General features: G+C 43.2%; 1 long non-coding RNA gene across 1 annotated transcript; it reads right to left on the bottom strand.

Annotated features, from left to right (window-relative positions):
* Positions 1-8,911: 8,911 nt before the first annotated feature.
* Positions 8,912-15,895, bottom strand: LOC142830857 (uncharacterized). The gene is made up of 3 exons (XR_012906386.1): positions 15,772-15,895; positions 14,968-15,046; positions 8,912-9,533 (listed from the first exon to the last, which is right to left on the bottom strand). It is a non-coding gene; the product is annotated as an uncharacterized LOC142830857 (long non-coding RNA).
* Between the last annotated feature and the right edge of the window lie 255 nt (positions 15,896-16,150).

The following is a 16,150-nucleotide window of genomic DNA, read 5'->3' as shown; positions in this document are numbered from 1 at the left end:
AAGGATCTTCTCTCTTATCCCATGACAACTTAATTTACGTAAGAGCCTTTGGTGAGGGACCTTGTCAAAGGCTTTCTGGAAATCTCAGTACACTATATCTACTGGATCCCCCTTGTCCACATTAGACATTAGACTTACCGGTTTGTAATTGCCAGGATCGCCTCTAGAGCCCTTTTTAAATATTGGCATTACATTAGCTATCTTCCAGTCATTGGGTACAGAAGCCGATTTAAAGGATAGGTTACAAACCATAGTTAATAGCTCCGCAATTTCACATTTGAGTTCTTTCAGAACTCTTGGGTGAATGCCATCTGGTCCCGGTGACTTATTACTGTTAAGTTTATCAATTAATTCCAAAACCTCCTCTAATGACACTTCAATCTGTGACAAGTCCTCAGATTTGTCACCTACAAAGGACAGGTCAGGTTTGGGAATCTCCCTAATATCCTTAGCAGTGAAGACTGAAGCAAAGAATTCATTTAGTTTCTCCACAATTACTTTATCGTCTTTAAGTGCTCCTTTCAAAAATTTCAAAAATGGCGTCTAGCCGGGAAGATGCAAATCAAGCGTGGGATATTTAAATCCTGGGCTTGATTTGCAATTCCGAATGCCTACATTTGCAGTCCTATTCTGAAATAGGCTGCAAGTGTACACATACCCTTAGGGCACATCTACACTCACCATTCCAGAAATCGATTTTCTGGTGTTTGACTTAGCAGTTCTAGTGGTTGCGAGGATTAAGGGAGGCCTGCAGGAGCATTTGTTCCCATTGGTCTCTTGCTGTGTGGACGCCGCCAAGCTCAGCTTAAGGTAAGCCAACTCCAGCATATACATGACCTAAATGTCTAGAGTCTATTGTGAACGCTCCCTAAAGAGGATGAGCTTGTTAGGACTGTTGGCGTGTTTTTCTCAGTGAGCAGATGTGGTCGGAACCATGGAAATATATTATTATGCCATACGACCCAAAAAAAAAAAAAGAAGAAGAAGAAAGAAAAAGAGCAACTCTAATTGTGTACTAAGCTGGAATAATATATGTTCTTTAGCATCTGCATATGTACATGTGAAAGAGAATTATCTGGCTACATGATTTTTTAAACATCTGTTAGCTAAAACAGATGAAAATGAGAAATATAGAATTCGGAAGCATTACATGGACTTGAATTCTTTTAATGAGTGTCTTATTGTTTTTAATAATGAATGAAATACCTTGAGACACACATACATCCATGGACATAATATTGTCCTAATGTTTTTTATGTAAAGAAAATGTATTTCTCCATCAAAATAATACTGTGAAATTTCTAAAGGAGAAAAGCATTTCTGTGCATCAATAAAATGACTAATGTATGACAGTTTCACGCCACATTTAAAAGCTCCAGAGTTTTGCGATTAGCAATTTAGGCACCATTTTCCCTTATTTTAAAAACTAGAGTGCTTATTCACAGCACATTCTGAGGTTGCAATAAGTGTGGAATGTTTTAAATGTCAGCAAAATGGGAGGCACATCACATAGGCTTTCTTAACAATAACAGAGCAATTTTACTTTACCATGTGTTATACTAGCAGTGCTGTAGCCAGCCGAGATCACATTGCACAGTCCAAAATCTGTGTGTCCCAGACAGGGCACATCTGGCTGAAATTGCCTATCCCTCATAGAAACGTAGGGCTGGAAGGGCCCATGATAAGGCAACAAGTCTAGCCCTCTGAACTGAGGGAGAAACAAGTAAACCTAGATCATTACCAATAGTCATTTGTTCAACTTGTTCTTAAACAATCTGTAATGATGGGAATTCCACAACTTCCTTTGGAACCATATACCACAGTTTAGCTATGTTTACAGTTACAAAACTATTTCTAATGTATAAGCTAAATCTCCCTTGCTGCAGGTTAGGCCCATTACTTCTTGCACTATTTTCAGTGGTCATGGGACACAATTGATTACCGTCCTCTTTATAACACCCCTTAACATATCTGAAGACTGCTATCAGGTCCCACCTTAGATATCTTTTCTCTAGACTAAATATGCACGTTTTTTAATCCTTCCTCAGAGATAAGGTTTTCTAAACTTGTATCATTTTTGTTGCTGTCCTCTGGATTTTCTCCTGTTGTCTACATCTTTTCTAAAGTGTGGTACTTAGGTACAGTACTCCAGTTGGGGCCTCATTAGTGCCGAGTAGGGTGACAATTGGCTCCTGTATCTTATTGTAATATAGGAGGTTTCTGGGGCACCACTGAGAGGGTCATGTGACGGGGCCTATCTGCCCCCCACTACAGGACAGGGGGTAGCCTGGGCCCAGTTAGCTGAGACAGCCCCTCCTCCACGGCATTGCCGGGCACGCTCCTTGGGGTGCATGGATATAAAAGCCCAGGGAGACACTCAGTCAAAGGGAAAGGCCTCTAGAGGGGAAGGAGCCGAGGCCGGAGCTCCCCGCAAGTCACAGCTACAGCAGCCAGCCAGGGAGGTGTGGACCAGGAGCAGTTGCTTCTGGAGCTACAGCAACAGGACTAGCAGGTGTGGACTGGGGAACACTTGCCGCCTCAGCTACCATAGGCCTTGGAGCAGCCAGTCCAGCTGCCACTGACACAGCCCTAGTGACAGCCTAGGCAGGTGAGACATGCTCCCCTACCCAGGGACCTGGACTCACCCCGGGTGGTAGGAAGGAGCGCAGGGCGGGGAATTGATCTGAGGACTCAGTGTGTGTGACAGATCCCCCTCCCATGCTTTATGAAATGGACTCATGGACATGAAAGTACATAACTCAAAGGTGGTTTGAGCAATTTCCTGTAACCCATCGATCTTCATGTCATGATCTGCTGGTTTGGTTTATCTTACTCTGTTGTATGTACCATTTGTGTGTGGAAAATTAGACACATGGCGTGGGGAATACTTTGTGGATTTCAAACATGTGAATGAGAGACATGGAGGGTGTTACCCTCAACTGTTAAACTATCTCTTTTGTCTTTCAGTATGAGCAGTGCTTGGTAGAGAGGGGCCTCAATCCTTTAACAAACAGAATAGGAGAGGAGAGGCCTGGGTATTTTGTCTGGGCTGCACCTGAAGGAAGGAGCCTGAGACCCCAGGGTAGGGAAGACAGCCCTGGTTTAGAGTGGCAGCTGGAAGAGAGGTTTTAGGATGACTTTAAGTTTGCACTGAGGTTTCTGTGGAGAATTAGCCAAGCGGTTTTGTTTCTTTTGATTTGTAACCTACTTTGCTCTGCCTACTTTCTCTTATTACTGCTTAAATCCTACTGCTTCAACTTAATAAAACCATTTTTTTTCTATCAAACTCAGTGTAAGCGATTGTTACCTGGGGGCAACCAGTGTGCACATTCCCCCTTTCATTGCTAAAGGAGGCTCACCTAATTCTTTGGGGTTTGATCCCATCTGGGAAGTGCTCTCTCAGGAGGCTGGGCCCTAAATTGCACTCTCCTTGGACCTAAAGTGGTTCAGTGTCTGTACTGCTTCTCGGTGGGGGCGGGGACCTCAGCTCGGGGCCTTGGCCGGGGGAGACCAGCAGAGCTGGCCCAGCAGGATCGGGCGGTGAGGAGCCCCAGAGAGTGGCAGGCGAGTGGCAGTGGCCATGTCATGACCCCGGGAAGCACCCCCGAAGGGTTGTCTGTGACCGCAGCCCGTCACAGCGCGTTTCGGGAGGGACCCTGCTGAGCCAGAAGTGCACTTCAGCGTTGCCTACAGGGCCGTGGGCTGGAACACGGTGCAGAGGAAGGGCCTGGGTCCCCCTACCACTCCTACCTGAAGGCTACCCCGCTCCTAGACTGCTGGGGAAGCCTACCTGGAGTCGGACCCTGGGAGGTCAGCGGGTACTCCTAGGAGGGGCTGGCATTTGGAACTAGGCCTCTGAGGCCATATTTACACCAGTAGAGGGGACTCGGATATTGGACTAGGCCCTGACGACCATATTTACCCTAGTAGAGGGGACTTGGACATTGGACTAGGCCCTGACGGCCGTATTTACCCTACTAGAGAGGACCCTGATATTGAACTAGGCCTCTCAGGCTGTATGTACCCGAGCAGAGGGGACTCTGATATTGGACTAGGCCATAGCGACCGTAATTATCCTAGTGGGGGGGGGGAGGGGGGAATATACACGCCCCCCTCTCCCCCCCGATAGGTCAAATCAGGGCAAATTTCTTGGAGACAGATGTATTTACAGTCCAAGACTGGAGGTCCTCCACTATAAGGCAAACCAAACCAGTCATAAGGAGCACTTCTGTTTGCCATACCAGCTAGCAAGAAGTCATACAGGCAATCTCCTTAGACCAGTGTTTCTCAACCTGTGGTATGAGTACCCTTAGGAGTACTCAAGAGAAGTCTGTGGGATATGTCAACACAACTGAAATTTGGAGATAACTGAATTTTTGTTTTAAGTTTTACAGTGTTTTATTTTTGTACTTTTTACACCCAAAAATTTCATAGCTTGCCAGGCTACGATTAAGTTGTTTAAGCAAATGTGTTGCAATGGTAGAAAAAAATGTTGTGTGGCTGAAATATGTAGTTACTGGGGGTATTTTTTTAAAGGGGTACTTTATTAAAAAAAAAAAAAGGTTGAGAAACACTGCCTTAGGGGTATGTCTACACTACCCTCCTAATTCCACGAGGAGTACAGCTAGGAAGCCTAATCCGAACTAGCTACTCCGTGCCGTGTGTAGTCGCGCGGCACGGGGTTCGAACTGCCGGCATTTAAAAATGGCGCCGTCCAGCTTCATGCAAATGAAGCCCGGGAAATTCAAATCCCGGGCTTCATTTGCAAGTGCGGTATGCCTACATTACCCTCCTAGTTCGAATTAGGAGGGTAGTGTAGACATACCCTCGGACATGCTAGCTGTTCTGTGCCACCACCTGCAATGAGCTGGAATGAAGACAACCTGGAGGAACTCTCGTGGCCCTGTTAATACCTTTGCCCATGTGAAAAGAATTCCATCATTCTCGCTGTGTGAAAGTAAATCCCAAAATGGAAACGTTTGCTTGGCCAGAAAAAGTTGACAGTGGGGAGCGCAATTCAATTACTGATAAATTTTTTCAAGAAAATTTATTTGTAAAGACCTGTTATGTATGTATGTATGTGTGTGTGTGTGTGAGCTTACATTGTAAGAAAAAAATTGGAGTATTTTTCCTGTCTTTTTTTGTATTATCTAATATTTTTTTTCAAATATCCTCCCCCTCCTGCCTCACTCTCTCTTTCTCTTCTCCTCCCCCTCCTGCCTCTCACTCGCGGAGCCCAAATGGCTGCTTGCTCCCACACGGTGGCCCGGTTGAGCGGTGCAGAAGTCAGCCAAGTGCCAGGGTGGGGGGCGAAGGCCATGACAGAGGCTCCAGGCCCCCCTGGCTGAGCGGCACAGAAGTCTGCCGAGCACCAGGGCGGGAGGCAAAGGGTGTGACAGATGCTCCAGGCCCCACCCAGCATTATTTATTCCATGATTTCTCACAGAATCCCTGATGATGGTCCGTGGAACCCCAGGGTTCCGTGGAACCCTGGTTGGGAAACATTGGCTTACAAGCTGATCTGAACATTCACAGAAAAGTTTATCTGATGTGGATTGACACCATTTAAGGTTCATTGTCAGTCAAATACTCTGATTCACTTGACTAGCAACCCTTTCAGAATAGATTGGCCAACCCTCCTTTTTGAGGTCTCCCAGAAGCAAACATTTGAAATACAAGCACTTAGATAACACTCATAACTTCAAATACAGCTTGGTGTCATCTGCAGTTTTTATAAGAATACTTTCCACTCCATTATCTGAGTTGTTTATGTAAACATTAAATAGTGCTGGATCCAGGACCAAACACTGTGGGAACCCACTAAATATGCCCTCCCAGTTTTCATAGTGAATCATTGATAATTACTCTTTGAGGTTTCGTTCAACCACTTGTGCACCCACCCAAAAGGAATTTCATTTAGACCACATTTCCCTATTTTTGTTTGAGAATGTCATGTAGAATTCTGTCAAAAGCCTTACTATAATCAAGATATATCACAGCTAGTGCTTCCTCTCTATCTATTAGGCCTATCTAGTCAATGAAGGAAAATAGGTTTGTTTGGCAAGGTTTGTTCTTGACAATTCTGTGCTGGCTATTGCTTGTTATCTTATGATCCTCCAGGCGCTTATAAATTGTTTAATAATTAGTACTAGTATGTTTCCCGATATCACAATTATGTTGACTGGTCTATAATTCTCTGGGTCCTCTTTGTCCCCCTTTTTAAATATAAGTACTATGTTTGCCCTCTTCCAGTACTCTGGGATTTCACCCATCCTCTTGTATTCTGTGACTGATATTCCCTGCTGGACATAGCTAATAAAAAAACCTCTGAATTATCTCCATGCCTTCAAGTTGTATTAACTGGGCCTGAATGAAAGGAATCTATTTCCATTTTTTTTTTTAGTAAATTCATGAAAACAACCTTGTAAAACAATATTCCTTAGGCAATCAAAGACTTCAAAACCCCTTCACAGAATGGAAAAAGAATAAACCTTTGCATAGAAAAGATCCTCCTCTGCCACATGGGCTGCTTGGAAATATTTTATAAACCAGGGGGGCTTCAAGATAAGTTTTTTTTCAGAACAAATCACTCCTATTAGGCTGCAAGATGTTCACCTAACACATGTGTCTAAACATACACCTCGTCACAGGAGCCTATCAGGCATTACCTGCCCCCTACTAAAGGGTCTACTGCCTCGGTAAACTCTCCTTAGGAGGGTATCCAGCTAAAACGGAAGAGGAGGAGTAGTTCAGACCTGTAGGTATTGTCTAGAGGGGCCCTCCCACAATCATTTGCTGGCAGAACCTGTGGGAGTTGATCCGCCAGCTCCTAGAAGGTCTAGAGGCAAATTAGAGTTGAGCAGAACTGAGGTCTAGCCACTTCTACTGGGGGACAGTTCTGGGTGAAGTCAAGACAGGGAAGGAAGGCGCCTCCCTGCTCTAATCCAAGTAACCTGGCCCAGTTGGGGCTGAGCCTTGATAACACTGGACTCAGGTCTCTATGAAAGATTAGCATTTGTATTAGGGACGTCAATGCTCTGATGGCTATTACGAGTTACAATTTATTTTTGTTTCAGTTAACCCTCAAAAGAATCAGGACTGAGACCTGATCTGGCCAGAGGGCTAGGCCATGGGAGGGTGGTAGACCACTGGAGAACAAGGACACAAGAGGGTGCTAGAGATAAAGATGCTATACAGGAGGGGTGTTGTGTTAATGAGTGCACCCACACATCCCACCTCCATTCTTCTCCTTTCCTACTTTTTACTTTCCCCTCCTTCCTTTGTCTCTCACAATAAAAACAATAGCCTGCCTGAATTTCAGCTATGCAGGCAGGAGTCCCTTTCTCACATGCTGTGAGTGCTGACTCAGGATTGAAGTGTGCTGCCCCCTGCCATGTGGAGAGAAAGTCCACAAGCTTTGTCTATACTCAAATGCTATTGGTTCCTCTGCTATTGCATTAGCAATGTAACTAAACAAGCTGTGTGTGTGTATGGTCAGAGTTTCCAAGACAGGGAATGCACGCTAACATGAAGACTAGCACTATTCTGCCCTTTTGTAGCACCAGCAGCAAATTCCTGCATTTTTTATTTTAAGTGCCATGTGTTACAGGTTTGAATTTTAATAATAATGCAAGATGAATAGAAGCTTCAGAGGGGAAGCTGAGTTAGTAACTGGAAAAACTGAAAAAACAATGAATAGTATAGCAGCACTTTAAAGACTAACAAAACATGTAGATGATATGAGCTTTCGTGGGTACAACCCACTTCTTCAGATGAATGGAGCATTAAAAGTCCAGATCCAAGAATAAATAAGGGAAAGGGAGATAGGAAGGAAAGAAGGGAAAAAAGCGAGATGAATAATCAGGCTCCATTGGAATTTATTTCTCAGAGATGATTAGCAAAAGATCAATACAGAAAAAGAGGTTACACTTACCAAGTCAGGGTGGAGAAGTGACTTTCCAACTTGATTCATTCCCAACAAACAGGACCTCTCCCTTGACTATATCATGCATGTATGCAAAAAGAGAGACACAAAGAAAGGACCCATTGGCCCATGGAGGGCTATTCATGGAATCTGGTTTACCTAGCTAATAATTGAAAAGATACCTTTAATAAAGTCATTATGACACAAACTTCTGTGAGAAGTTCCTGCTAAGTCTAAGTATCTTCCAATAGATCATTGTCAGTCACAGAAAACATCTTCCTCTCATCAGTCACATATAGGCCATTTTTTACTATGTGGACACACTTTAGAATCAGAAAGATGACATGTAATGTTTCACTGATAATAAGCTAAGGTTCATCATCTTAGGGATGTTAAATTTAGATTAATTGGCTAATAGAATAGTTGATGCAATTTGCATCCTTTAGTCAATAAGTGTGCCTCTGCCTTTGAAGTGTAGGGGCAGTCCCCTGCTGGCTCTGTGCTCCTTGTGGCCTTCCAAAGTGGCAGCGCTGCATTGAGCCCAGGATCAGCTTGGGTTGGAGGATATGAAGGGGCTCTGAAGCACAAAACACTTGTTACTTTAAACCTCACAACTCACAATTTGTGCTCTTTGTTTCCTTATTGTGCTCAGCTGGAAGACTGAAGCTATACTAGGCAGCTTTACTTCTGCTTCTAGTCACTTTTAATTTTCGGTCCTCATGCATGATGCTGCAGTGTTTGAGAGGGTGAGCAGATGTCTTGATTTTGTAGGGACAGTCCCAATATTTAGGGCTTTGTTTTGTGTAGGTGCCAATTACTCCCCACTCCCTGTCCTGGTTTTTCATCCTTGCTGTCTGGTCACCCTAAAGCCAGAGGGCATTTATTTGGACGGGGGAGGTGGCAAGTGGAATGATGAAGACTTTCCTGCTGGTATAACATGACAACTCGGAAACATTTGTATTGACACTGGGATTAAGTTTTATAAAAGTTTACTTTTACACAATACACATTTTGAAACAAATATGACGTAACACTCTCCTGTTAAAAACAAGAAATGGTCTGGTAGCACTTTATAGACTAACAAAACATGTAGATGGTATCATGAGCTTTCGTGGGCACAGCTCACTTTTTCAGATAAGTTCATTCTGTCTGTGTAGTAGGGGCCTGATCATCCAGTCCTTGCTTGGGCAAAACTCCCATGAAACTTCAGAATCAGGCTCTGTACCAGTACTTGTACTTTTATCAAATAAGCCATTAAGTTTGTGTGGCATGATTTCCTCTAAAAAGCTCACAGTGTTTATGACTCATTAGATTTTTCTAAGTGCATCCAAATCAATTATTATTTGTTAGAGTCTTTTTCCCAGTATGGTTATTAAACTAACTTGTTGATAATTTCCTCAATCTCTATTTTCTCACATCTTGAAGAACAGAATGATTATCATAATTGCTTCCTCGTATGTCACTGTAGTCAATCTGTTTCACTCTTCTTTTTCCAGTACCATCTCTGATTTTTATCAGACCATCGTTTGCAAACAAAGTTGTCTGAATTCATCTCAGATGTAACTCCATTGAAGTCCTCGGAGCTGCTTCCAAGATGAATTTGGCCAGTCTGTCATTACCAAACAAGCAGCATGTTAAAATGATACTAATCATAAAAACAGAGTGCACACCACAGCATTTCACTTATTTTAAAATGACTCTAAATAGTCTATAATAAAACAAGAAACTTGCATTGTATAAAATTAGAATCTGTTTCTTCCTGGAGAAGGAAATTGATAAGACACAAAAGCTGTGCTTCTCAGGCAACTTTGAGGCAAATTTCATCTTTCCCTCAACTAGGGCAGGGTAAGGTTTGTAACATGTAGTCAAATTTGCCTGAGAAGTTGGGCTTGCAATTAGGTAAGAGGCGTCTTCTATGTTTGACCTTCCTGTAGCCTGATGCCCTGGTCAAGAATCACTACTTCAGTAGACTGAGGATTTCTAAGCCAAACTTTAGCAAGTTCGTTGGAGGATTTGCAGGGTTACCAACTTTTGTGGCTTTCATTGTGAGCCTCCTGTAAGGAGTGTTCTTAAAGTCTCAGTTCCCAGAGTTGTCTCATTATGTGAGAAACTCAGCTTTCATTAAAACAACAACAACAACAACAACAACAAAACTACCTGTCATGACTTGAAGAAAAGCTTGACATGTGAACCTGAGATAGCAGATGAAATAAACTGCATCTAAAAATACCTCATCATTTTCAATCCAGTTTCTTGATTTTTGAGGGGCAAGCGACTTGTGCTTTTAGAGGCATGGGAATGGCAGTGTTGTTCTGGAGAGGCATGGATGAGAGAGGGGGCATAAAAGCAGGCCTGACTGAATTGCAATTTCACAGTCATTGAGGCAGAAAGGGCAGGGGATGCTACAGATGAGGGCTACGGCTACACTGCTGTTCTTTTGTGGAAGAGGATATGTAAATCGTGCTCACATTTGCCTATCTTTTTCTGATTCTTTTTGCGGAAGAGGTTTTTCCGCTAAAAAGCCCCATGTAGGCAGGGCCATTTGTTGGAAAAAAACCCTTTTTTGCAAGATCCTATAAATCTTGTTTTTTTGAGGAAAATAAAGTGACTAAGTATGGAGTTGGACACACAGTTTATTTTGGGCCAAATCCCTGTTGTTATGATGCATGATAACAGACTTTAAATTTGCACATGCAGGGCTTTTCATTGTGTCCTCTCTCCTCCTTGGGTGCCTTCTTGACAATGCCCTGTGTCCTAAAACAGCAGCTCAGGGCAAGCCACGGGAGGAAGAGAGGCAGTTTAGGGATTGAGAAGTACATTGGTCCCCCTTCTCCTCTTGAGGAAATCTGCCCCCATGTCTCTCTGAGGCAGCCGTGGCCATAGAGGGTTTCTGAAAATACCCCACCATTGGAACCAAGCCAGGCTGCAAAGGAGTTTCGGTTAGAGACCAGAGCTTCTGAAAGGTATAGCCCCCCCCCCCCCCCCCAACACACACCTGGAGAACTCCATCCGCAATGGGAAACTGATTGGAACATGTTTAGGAAATTCTCACAGGGATTTTTTTCTAAAAAGTTCTCTCTTGTGGCACTTCATGTGGGAGATGTTGATGTGTCATGTAACTTTGGGGAAATATTTCCATTGATGGAAGTTAAACAAATAATCTTTGACTGCTTTCAGTAGATGTGCTTTAATAGTGTGGCTATGCAAATAAATACCCAAATATAGCAACATGGTTTATTGAAAAATACATCCAGTTAATAATACAAAGATTTACTGGATATGATTCTGCTCTCATTTTAGCTACTCTAAATTCAGAGTACTGCCACTAAAATTAATGGAATTACAGTATCAAAGTGGTATAAGAGAGCATAATTAGTCCTACTGCTTGTATTAGGCTAACTATGGAGCTATTTGAGGAAAGATGATCTGATGGGAAGAACTTATAAAAAAAAGTTAATATATGTTAACTTTTCTAATAACTGCATTTTACTGTTACCAATGCAATATTACTAATTCCAAGCACTTAAAAATCCTCAGTCTGCCTTCAAAAGATCATGAGATTTTAAAATCTCAGAATTTTTAACAAATAATACATTGTAGGTTCTAATGCTTCTTCTGGCTTCTGAGCCTTTAGGTTACACTTGTTTCACATTTTCAGGCTTTTCTCCACAACCATGAGACTAGAAACTTTTTGTATTTTAATGAAAGCCGAGAGTCTCACAGAATCATGTGACTTCAAGATCTGGTCTTAGGAAACACCAAATATTGATGAGACTTCTGATGAAATCACAAATGATGGCAATACCAGTGGCATAGAAACATAACACTGCTATATTCTCATTCTCTTGCATTGTATTTCTGATGTCTTATTCCACAGTTGCTTATTTCAGAAAATTGCTTATACTGTCAATAATTCTATTTTATTTTAAATACAAGATTAGTAACTCAGAGGAACATTTCCCCTAGGTGCAAAAAAATCCATGACATAGAGTAATAGGCTGGATCCTAGAACTAAACTGATTTACATTAGCTGGAAATCTGGCTCGGGGGAGGAAAAGTCCATAAAGTTCCAGTGTCCTTTGAATTCTTTCACAGTATTAAATATTAGTCATGTAGAACCCTCCTCATAAATTGTTCCCCTGTTCTGAGAAGAGGGGCAAGGAGTCAGCATTGCAGCTACAAAGAGCCAGTCGGGATTTTTTTTTGTTAATTTCTGTTGACTGTTTACAACAAATGAGTTTCCCTTCAAGCCTAAATGTCTACAATTAAATGTGGCTAGAAAACTAAAATGAAAACAAAAGTTAGATGAGAGAGAAAATTTTGTGATTTTTCTTTCCCACCCTTTTTTTCTTACCAACCGTAGCCACAATACAGAAAACCTGGCCTGTATTTAGGAATGGATATCACTGCTATAATCCACCATCTATATTTGAACTGTGTTGCTATGCATGTTTTGTTCTGTACAGAAGGTATAGCCAGTAGCACAGGTGTATGCACGTGTGTGTAGTCTGTAAACAAATACAGGGGGTAATTTAGTTTCTTGAATTAGGATGAGCTTCTCACATAGCAAAGTTGCTGATGTCCACAAAGCCCACTTGGCCAGAGCCACCATGGCAATTTATTTTTATTAGCTGAAGAGGTCCTTGAATAATTAAAATTGCTAATCTCTTTCCACGATACTTTAACATAAAGTGTTCTTCAGCTTGTGTGCTTAATTATACCATTTATAATCTGTGTGCAAAATAACAGGGCATGATGAAGAAAATCTAATACACATACGTCTTTAAAGAAAATGATATTTCAAAAAATGTCAGAGCTGCCTTTCAAAATCAAAGGGCTTGATTAGCATGATTAGATTCTAATTATGAAAGGAAAGAAGCTGCAATAGACCAAACAAGAAGTGTATGAAACTTCCTGGCATTTTTGTCCAAGTTAACTGAATGTGGATGGTTCCATATTAATTTCTGTATATTCCTTGAATGTTTCTCATTTAGATTCCTGATTAGCGCAGCAATGATGGTAAATATTTTGCTGGTTTTGACTGTAGAGTTATAAAACTATCAGCTCCTGAAGTTAAAAGTGATAAGTAAGGGGCTTGATTGTGTCTCTGCCCTCTTCCCAACCATAATCTCCATGCTCCACATGGAAGGAGCAACCACTAATGTGGAAACAGTGAATTTTCCTGTCCACTTTTTGAGGGTCTCCATGTTCAGTCATTGGATTTGGGGACTGGATGGTTGAATGGAAACCTGTCATCCTTTTACCAGCCCTGTGGAGCTCAGGTTATGGTGATAATATAACGCCAGGCTAAGCTGTCCTGCTGGCAGGTGAGGTGCAAAAATGTCCCTTTTAAGAGGAGCCTTGGAGCAAATCATGGCCATTGGAACAGCACCACCAAGTAACAAGAACTGGGCTGTATGGGCCAGAGCTGTTACAGAAGCAATGCCCAATCTTCTGAAATCATGAATACACTAGAGAGTTTATAGGATGTGCGTTCTTGAGCTGTAGTCTGTTCCAAACCCTGTTCTCTTGACTGGGAAGAAATCCCAGCAAGGAGAATGCTGGAGAGATTTCCTCTCCTTTCAGCTGCTTCTGATTGTATTCAGAATTATTTCATCCTTATAATAGGCTAGCTGGGGGTTTCATGGCTGCAAGACAGAATTGCTTCCTGTTCTTTCTGCCTTCTATAGTTCTTCCTTATTAATTTGTGTTGTGAACTTGCCAGATTTTCTTAGATGCCTAAATGAGCTTTCTTTAAAGTATGTTGTCTGGTCAGGTGGCATCTGAAGAGAAGCAAAGACTGATAAGAGACAGTCTTGAGTGCTTCTCACAAAATCTGGGTACAAGGAGATATATTCATGAGAAAACAGGTCATGAGAAAACAGGTCTTTGGGTTATTATACACAATGTTGATATATTTTTGAAAATTAGCCCATGCAAGATTTTGATAATATGACTAGTCCCATTATAACTGATTTTTTTCTATGTGTGCGAGTCACCAAATATAGGGATGGTTTTAGAGTCTCTATTGGCTTTCAACGTCCATATGTTATTTGTATTATAATACTTATATATCAACTTCCTAATGGTATACCACTAAATTGAGCTGGGTTACTGCACTTTTTCTTTCATTTTTGAAAGTGTAACAAAGGATCTTTTGAACTTCCTCTCTCAGAATTATGGAGAACCAGAGTGCTGTCTCTTTCTCTCTCACTCACTTTTGTATCCCTAAAGCTTCTTCATTCAGAATTAGATTTGAATTTTTAATGTCTCTGTATCCCTCTTGATTATTATACTTTGGGTATGTCTAGACTACATGGCTCTGTTGACGGAGCCATGTAGATGAAGTTTCTAGCATAGGGAAATGAAGTGGCAATTTAAATAATCGCCGCTTCATTTACATCAAAATGGCTGCCGCGCTCTGCCGATCAGCTGTTTGGCGGCACAGCATGGTAGTTTGGACGCTCTGCGGTCAACAAGGGAAGCCCTTGTCGACCACCCCGTTATGCCTTGTGGAATGAGGTTTACCGGGGCGGTTGACAAGGGCTTCCCTTGTCGACCGCAAAGCGTCCAGACTACTGCACTGTGCCGCCAAACAGCTGATCGGCACAGCGCAGCAGCCATTTTGATGTAAATGAAGCAGAAATTATTTAAATCGCCGCTTCATTTCCCTATGTCCAGAAACCTCATCTACATGGCTCCATCGACGGAGATAAATACCCTTTGTGAGTATCTATGATGGTGTGTTACCCACACAGGTAAACAAAGGGTTAATAGTAATCAGTGCTTTATCTATTAGCCCATCTGGTTGCACATGCAAGGTGGGTCAAACCTAAACAATGACATCCCGCTGGGCAAGGGTTGTGTGGTATTATAAACAGGAAATTTGGAGCAGGCAAAAACTTTGCAATCACTCTCTTGGCGGTAGGAGTGAAAAGATCAATATGGAAGATGAACATTCTTACAGGATAAAAAGAGACAAGAAAAATTTGGGAAGGAAGAAGTCTAAGGAGATGGTATCCAAGGATTTTGGTGTAGCAAACCTTGATTGTCTGTACTCGGGTGTCTTGATCGGAATCCACTAGGCATGGTTCCTCTACCAGCCATCGGCAAGGAGATGGCCTGTAAAGGGAATATAAACTACTGAAAGCCCTGTGAAAAGGGCATATCAACATCTAGGCCCAGATTTGAGGATGACAGACCAATGGAAGGGTGGACCATTGGGTTTTTTTTGTTTTGTTTTTGCTGCACTTTCATTTATTCTGGAAGGGATGCAGAATACAGCATGACCTGGCTGGAGAGCCAAGTCATGAGAGGACATGGATGACCATGGGACCAGAGTGACCATTAGCAGGGGATGTCCTAGCAGTGAGTCTGCTTTCTGCAGCAGTATTAGGTTTATTGCTGGCAGCAGGTAACAAAGCACGATATTTTAAATGTGGTTTCTAAAATGCTACACAGTATACACAGTGTAAATCAAATGCTATACAAATCACAATACAGGCAGTCCCCGACTTACGTGGATCCGACTTACGTCGGATCCCTAGATACGAACGGGGTGAGGCAACTCCCGCACATGCGCAGCAGCATTCCCGGGGCTCGCTCACCTGGGTCCTAGGATCCTCCTCCTCCTCGGGCCGGCTCCGACTGGGGTCCCGCAGAGCTGCCAGGCAGAGGAAAAGTGCCTCCCCACGCCCGCTGCCCCCCCCCACCCCGCTGCCAGCAACAGGCTGCCCCCTCCCCTGAGCAACAGGCTGCCGAACAGACAAAAGCAGCCTCTCCGCCCCTCCTCCCCTCTATACATGCCGGGCTCCTGGAGCGCAGCAGCGTCCCCGGGGCTCGCTCACCTGGGTCCTAGAATCCACCTTCTCCTCCTCTTCGGCCGGCTCCAACTGGCCTCTGCCTGCAGCAGCTGGCCACAGGGACAGGGATCCCGCAGAGCTGCCGGGCAGAGGAAAAGTGCCTCCCCACGCCCGCTGCCCCCCCTCCCGCGGCCTCGCATCCTGCACGCCTCCCCCCTCCCCCCCTGCCAGCAACAGGCTGCCCCCTCCCCTGAGCAACAGGCTGCCGAACAGCAGACAAAAGCAGCCTCTCCGCCCCTCCTCCCCCTATACATGCTGGGCTCCCTGGGCAAACAAAGACTCCACCAAAACAAACAAAGTGCTGGCCTCATTGTGTTAGCAAAAAAAGGACCCTCCTCCTAGAACCCTGGGTGGTGTGTGGAAA

This window comes from Pelodiscus sinensis, chromosome 10 (genome assembly GCF_049634645.1).
Source record: "Pelodiscus sinensis isolate JC-2024 chromosome 10, ASM4963464v1, whole genome shotgun sequence".
Taxonomy (NCBI): Eukaryota; Metazoa; Chordata; order Testudines; family Trionychidae; genus Pelodiscus; species Pelodiscus sinensis.
This window is presented reverse-complemented; position numbering and strand designations above follow the sequence as displayed.